The following is a 7,526-nucleotide window of genomic DNA, read 5'->3' as shown; positions in this document are numbered from 1 at the left end:
AGCACCATATTAGATGGAGAAGAGATTGAGGTTGTTAACAATTACAGCTTGCTTGGATTCACAATCAACACCCCTGGCACCAGCAGCCAGGAAATCAAAAGATGAATTGCATTGGGAAAATCTGCTGTTATGGACTTCTTCAGAGTGCTGATGAGCAATGATGTCAGTCTAGATACAAAGATGGGCCTAATCCAGGCCATGGTCTTCTCAATTACTTGTTATGCTTCAGAGAGTTGGACAGTGACTAAGGATGATAGAAGAAAAATAGATGCCTTCAAGTTGTGGTGCTGGAGAAGAGTCTTGAACATACCATGGACAGCCAAGAAAACAAATAGGTCTGTCTTAGAGAGAGTGAAACCAAGTCTCTCTTTGGAGACTAGGATTTTGAGGCTCTGCCTCACTCACTTTGGGCACATGGCCAGGAGACATCAGTCCTTGCAGAAGGACATCACGCTCAGAAGGGTGGACAGACAGCTCAGGAGAGAAGATCCTGGATGAGAAGAATTGATACAGTAACTGGGGTGATGGGAATTGGTGTGTCAGAGTTCGTGAGAATGGCTCAGGAAAGGCAAGGGTTCAGAGCTTCTATATATAGGGTTGCTATACATCACAGGTGGCTCAATGAAAAATAAAACAATAACATACTATGGCAGGTTTGGAAGCAGAAGTGACATCCACTTCCTAAATAACATGCCTCTGGAAACTCTTATGAACTTTGATAACAAGTTGTAGAGGGCCTTCAGGCCTTTTGTTCTCAGCATCACTATGAATCGTGCTTGACTTGAAGGCCATCAACAATTTAGAATAGAATAGAATAGAATAGAATAGAATAGCATAGCATAGAATTAATATATACAATTCCACACAATGGAATCATTGAAAGACAAAGAAGAATTCATGACACTACACAACAAGGAAAAGTCTAGAAGAAATTATACTTAGTCACAACTACAAATATCATCTGAGTTAAAATAAAAGTGAGTTACAAAAGGAAGAAAACAGTATAAGATCACTGTTACAAAAATAGAATGGTTAGTAACTTGATTTCTGCCACTATCAGAGCCTTTACTTGGAATATTATTGCTTTTTAATTTTTTACTCATGTACTTTTAACTTGTTAAATTTGTGTCTTCTAGGCTGTAATACTTCCATGATACATCTCCAAGGATATGAACATGTATGGCTAAAGAGAATTGATAACAGTGCATCTATATTCCAAAATCAATCTCCACAATAGTCTACGTGTTTCCCATTGCCAAAGGGGCCCTTTAGAGTAGTGAGGGAAGATCTTCACCCTGAAACCCACAGCGTCCCTTTTCAGCAGGAAGTAGCTAAGAGAATATGCCATCCCCTTTTCCTTATGAATCAGAGTGAAGTCTCTCTCAGGGAGGAGTGATAGGGAATGGCAAAGGACACATGGACAAAGGAGATTAATCAGAACTGGCTTTGACAAACACTGTGGCAATTGGACAATTAAAACAGATTTTCAAGGGGGCAGGGGGAAGAGGAACAAACCGGGGAGAGTAGAGAAAATAGTGCAGCAATGAATGAATGGAAACCCAAAATCTATGTAAATGTTCATTAAATTAATAAAATTTAATTTAAAAAATGGAATGGTTAAAGGGATATGGAGGGATGAGAAAAGCAGGAAATGAATGCCTATAAAATGATCACTGTCTAGGAATAGGTGAAGGGAAGGGCAATCTGAAGTGAATGGATAAAAGAGCTTTGATGGCCTAGTGGTAAGAATCTGTGCTATAATCCCAATGGCACATGGTTCAAATCTGCCAACTGCTCCATGGAAGAAGAATGAAGTGAATGGACAATCAAACACTGGATATATTGCAATTAAGAATCTGGAAGAGGTTATTCATTACTAGTTGAATTGTGGGGTAAAGGTAAGAAACATTTACACACAGATAGAAACAATCGTGGTGAGTTGACAGTGATCTGAGGGGGAGAAGAGGAAGCAGAAATTAGAAGATGGATGCTAGGGTGAAGGGAAAGAGAAAGAATTGGAAGGATTTGATAAGATAGTTGAAACATTAGCATTAATCAGTTAAAATTCATGTTATAAACTCAAATGTAAATGAGAGATTGACTGAAAATCAATTAAGAACCCAAATGTAAAGGAAAAAAATATGGCCTTTTGTGGCTGGCTTCTTTCACTCTCTTTAATGCTTTCGAAGTTCATTCACATTGTAGAATGTAGTAGTACTTGACTTCTTTCTGCGGCTGTTTCATGGCTGTATTGATAATTCTGTTTATCTATTGGGCCCCATCACTTGTATTATTTCCACTTTATGACAAGTATGAATAATGGTGCTATTGGTATTTGGAAGTACTGAATTTGAACCAAGACTCTACCAGTAGCTCCTCTGTCTCAAGCTTTATCATCTTTCAGAGCTATTTCTGCAGGGTAGCCCTCAAGTAAGTTCTTTCACTTGTGTGTGACATCCTGGGACCTAGGAGTTAGTAATGGCAGTAAGAATGCATCAATTCAGAAAAGCAATGTTCAGAGTGAATAATAAAATATGCATAATTACATAAGTAAATATTCCCTTCTGTATAATCTAGGAATCACATTTTTTGTTATGTAGTTTTTCTCAAATCAGATCCTATTTTAGTTCCATTTCTCACAGACTAGCCATTCCATGGCTGATGCTAGTAAATGTCAATATATTATGAATTGTGTTACTATATATATATACACAGTGGCATACAGAATTCCAAGGATGCTGCCCAGGATTCCTGCTGATTCAGATACAAACACAAGAAGCAACAATGAAGGACCTTGACAGATGTGTTAAGGTTGCTAATCAGTTGGCCTTAAGATAGAGAGTTTATCCTCAATTATCCTGGTGTGATCACATGAGCCATTAAAAGCAGCAGAACACAAGGAAAGGGAAAGTAAGAAATTCAAAGCATAGGAAGAATATGACTTGTTATTGTAGAAGAGAGGCCATATAGGAAATTATAGAGATTGAAGTAAATATCCTCAAAATATGCATAAAGGTAGGAATATGCACAGGGAGAGATCTCTAAGCTTATACTCTAAATAAAAACTTCTAGCTTTTAGCACCATGAAATAATACATTTCTGTTCTTTAGGGTTGCATACTTGTGCTTATGCTTGAGATACAATGGACTTCTCTAGATATGTGGCCTTTGTGGTCCTAAGTTTTTAGTTCTACAAAATTGATTGGTTGAGCTACAGTCTTCCTAGTGATCTACTTTAGACATCTTACAAGAATTGATTAGTTTGCTATGAAAACATTGTCTTGAAACTCTATCCAGTAGTGTTGTTTCACTTGTGGTGATTGGTCAGTTAGTGGTCACATTGGGAAGACCATGTCTTGAAGCAGGCAAAGAGTAGGAATCCTCCTACCTCTAAACCTGAGGATATAATCTAATCTAACATACTCCCTTCTACAATGTAATTTTGTATAACACAATATATCAGTGGGTGACATATCAATGTAGATGCTAAGACTAATCACTGCTGAGTGATCAAAAAAGAGTGTCAGACACATACAAAGGAAAGAGGAAGACAGACAACAATGACAGATGTGTCTACAAGGATTGATGATAGTTTAGGAATTGAAATAAACAAGGACACTCTCCCTACACTTGTGCCTGAATTCAAATTTCTAGCCTTCACAACTATGAAATAATAAACTTTTGTACTTTAGAACTGCCTACGTATAGTGTCTGTGCTTAAAGTGCAAAGAGTTTATCTTTTCATATAAAGTCTTTATGGGCCTGAGTTTTTAATTCTGCAAAAATGATAGGCTAGGATAGAGCTTTCAATGTGAGCTATTTTGCATACTTTTCGAGGATTGATTAACTTGCTATGCAAACAATGTCTTAAAAATCAAATGATTGAGTCATTTGTGGACATTGGTCACTTCATGGCCATCCTTATAGGAAGGCCTTGCCTTGAAATCGACAAAGAGTTTCCTCATAGTAGAGGCTAACCTCACAAAGTGGAGGAATTACTTCACTACCACAAAAAAAGAACCAGAAGTCAGTCACTTTCTACAACAGTGGCACCATGCAGTATTGTCCTTTTGTGACTGAGATATTTTACTCAGCATAATGTCTTCCAGGGTCACCCATTTTGAATAATATTGCATGAGTGACATCAGGTTTGGGGTAAGATTGAGAAAAACTAGATAGATCAAGACATATACTGAATTGAAACAAATGAGGTGAACCGTTTAAAAGTGATATATGATAGCATATTATGATTATCACAGGAATCCAGAATTAAGGTTCCATAGTGGAGTGCATTTGGGGCAGGGGGTGGGGCGCAGGGTCAGGGTCGGGGGGATTGTATACCAACGAAGAAGTTCATCTTTTGTTGTTCAAAGAGAAATGAACTGGGTGGGGGGATAAAGAAAAAAGTACAACAATGAATGAATGAAAATCCAAAATCTCTGTAAATGTTCATGAAAATTAACAAAATAAAATTTAAAAAAATAACCAGAAGTAGAGTGCACCCTTTAGACTTAGGGTCTCTTCACTGAGAATACCCTACACCTTGAAGAGTGACTCAGAACACAGAAGATGGTGTGAGATGGCAGAGAAACAACAGCAACAATTTGTGTACAAGACTTAAGAGACCAGCAGATCAGACCAGAACATGGTCTGACTGTGGCACAAACCTAGAAGGATCCCACTTCCAGAGCTATTGGTGACTACAGAAAATTGCTGCTATGAGGGTAGCATCCACATGGACTGACTATGAGCTGAGCCAATTCATATTATAAAAGTGGATAGCAGTGAGATTGAAGGTGAACAAATGCAGCCTGTTTGTGGGCACGGCTAAAAGTAGCCCTCAACTTGCCTGGCCAAAAATGGTCACCAAGCCAATATGCTCTGCTGGCTTGCACTGCCAAGAAGGGCAACCTTTCTGAATGCACCACTAAAAGTAAACAAGAGCATTGTTCTTGTTTGAAGTTGTCCTGGTTAACAAACTGTATTGTCTTCTCACTTGTTCTTCTTACTTTCAAGTTGATCTTGACTCCAAGTTGTAGCTTCTTTCTGCTGTTTGTTATTAGGTGCTATTGAGTCAGTTTTCTTAGTGACACTATATAATTCTATGCACAACACACTGACATGCTCTCTCTTATGTCCTGTGTCTTTTTCAAAATTATTGCTTGTTTGAACCCACTGTCATAGTAATAGTTTCAATACATTTTGTTGTGGATTTTCCTCTTTTTTTTTTTTTTGCCAGCCCTATGCATTATCAACCATCATATCCTTCTGTAAGGACTGCTCCCTCCTGATGTTGTTGATTGCCTTCGCATCAGGCACAACTCATAGCGACCCTATGAACAAAAGGCCTGAAGCCCCTCTACAGCTATCAAAAATCATATCAAAATTCATAGAGTTTCCAGAGGCATGTTATTTCAGAAGTGGATACCACCAAAAGTATATAAGTTATCAATATCATACATGATGAAATAAAAAGTTTAAAAGAGCTGGGTATCTCACAGCATCACTTTTCAGCAGGAAGTAGCTAAGAGAATACGCCATCCCCTTTTCCTTATGAATCAGGGGAAGTCTCTCAGGAAGGAGTGATAGGGAATGGCAAAGGACACACTGACAAAGGAGATTAATCAGAACTGGCTTTGACAAGCACTGTGGCAACTGGACAATTAAAACAGACATTGGGGTGGGGTAAGAAGAATGAACTGGGGAGGAGGGTAGAGAAAACAGTGCAACAATGAAGGAATGAAAACCCCAAATCTCTGTAAATGTTCATGAAAACTAATAAAATTTAATAACAATAATAATTAAAAAGAGGTGGGTATCTCAAGAAAATACAGTAAAATGCTATAATGAAGTGTTCAAAGACTTGAAGTAAGAAATCCAAAGGGAAAACAAACAAATACACTGAGCACTTCTCAACTTGAAAGAACTAAAGGGGGGAAAACATCAAGCTTTGAGTTACAATTGTAAAGGCTTTTGTGGGAAAAATGTTGAATTAAATAGTAAGGATTTTAAAAAAGATGGAAAGAATACATAGGGACAATGTACCATAAATCATTGGTTGATGTTCGGTCATTTCAAGAGGAAGCATATGATCAGGAACTAATGGTCGTATAAGAAGAAATTCAAGATGCACTGATGTTCTTGGGGAAAAAACCACAAGGCTTTGAGACTTGATAGAATATCAATTGCACTGTTTTAACAAATGAATGTGATACCGGAAACATTCACCTCTCTATATAAAAAATCTGAAAGACTCTACCTGGCCATGTCTACTGGAAAAGATGTGTATTTTTGCCCATTCTAAAGACAGATGATTCAACACAATGCAGCTTCAACTTCTCTGATAAACCTGTGAGTTCTTTGTGGTCATTGCAACAGTTTTTGAAGCCAAACAGAGAAGTAGATAGTGTCATGAGGATGGGCAGGTATGGAGGAAGTTGGTATCAGAATAGTAAAGAAGTTGGAGTTGGAGTATGTTTTATATCTTTTTTATGGAAGTCAATTTTGTATCAGTCTTGATTTTTGTCCCCAGGACATTTAGATGAGTTCTGATGTAGACAACAGCACTTTGGCAGTATAGGTAACTAAGAAAGTATGAGAAGGAATGCAAGTGGTGTTTAGGGGCAAAGATCAATATGAATACTTGACTGACTGCCCACAAGCACACAAAGGCCTCAGTCCTACAACTGCAGGGACCAACATGCAGAATGGACAGGAAGTGGATCCTTACCCAGAGCTCCAGTAAAGTTAGTACTTAGACTTTGTCAGAAAATCCATCTCACTTCAATTGCTGTTGGATGTTCTAGTTACAAAATAGTAAGACAATACATGGTGGTTGTCTTAAGCTTTTAAATTTGTGTTAATTTCTTCCAATAGCAATATAAAATAGATATACACATGCATGTTTTCTAAGTTTTCTGTTAGATGTTATGTATTCTCTACCATCTGCTAGTAAAGTTGGAAAACAAGAAACAAACCCACAAAACAGAAACAAAAGCAGTCTAGTTGATTCCCACTCTTGGAACATAGAAGAGAACTTTCACGGCTGTCAGCCCTCTGGTGCAGATCACAAGGCTTTCTCTGAGCTGCTTTTGGGTTAGCAGTCAGTCCCTTAATTGTTCGTGCCACTCAGAGTCTCTTTCATCTGCTAGAAGTTAAATGTATATTATACATGATACACTGTTTATTATACCCACTCACTTACACACATGCACCTATCTACACTCATGGGTCCTGTTTTGATTACTCCTTTATGAATCAGTTCTGACATAAGTAAAATAGCTTTTTTTCATGGCTATTGTCTTTTGTTATTATTATCTTTATAAACTAGTTATTTAAACATCTGAATGAAGATCTAAGAATCACCAGTGAATTAGGTGTCACCACAGATTGTAAAGTACATATGCATAATGTGATGTACAATAAGATGTACACAGAAAGCAAAGATCAAAATTAACTGGTTGTAAGTCAGGTTCATAATATATCATAAATAAAGAACAATCTGTATCTACTATATTTTTTCATTCA

Source organism: Elephantulus edwardii, unplaced genomic scaffold (assembly GCF_000299155.1).
Source record: "Elephantulus edwardii isolate Elephantulus edwardi_28Jun2011 unplaced genomic scaffold, EleEdw1.0 scaffold00045, whole genome shotgun sequence".
Taxonomy (NCBI): domain Eukaryota; kingdom Metazoa; phylum Chordata; class Mammalia; order Macroscelidea; family Macroscelididae; genus Elephantulus; species Elephantulus edwardii.
Note: the sequence above shows the minus strand (reverse complement) of the source record.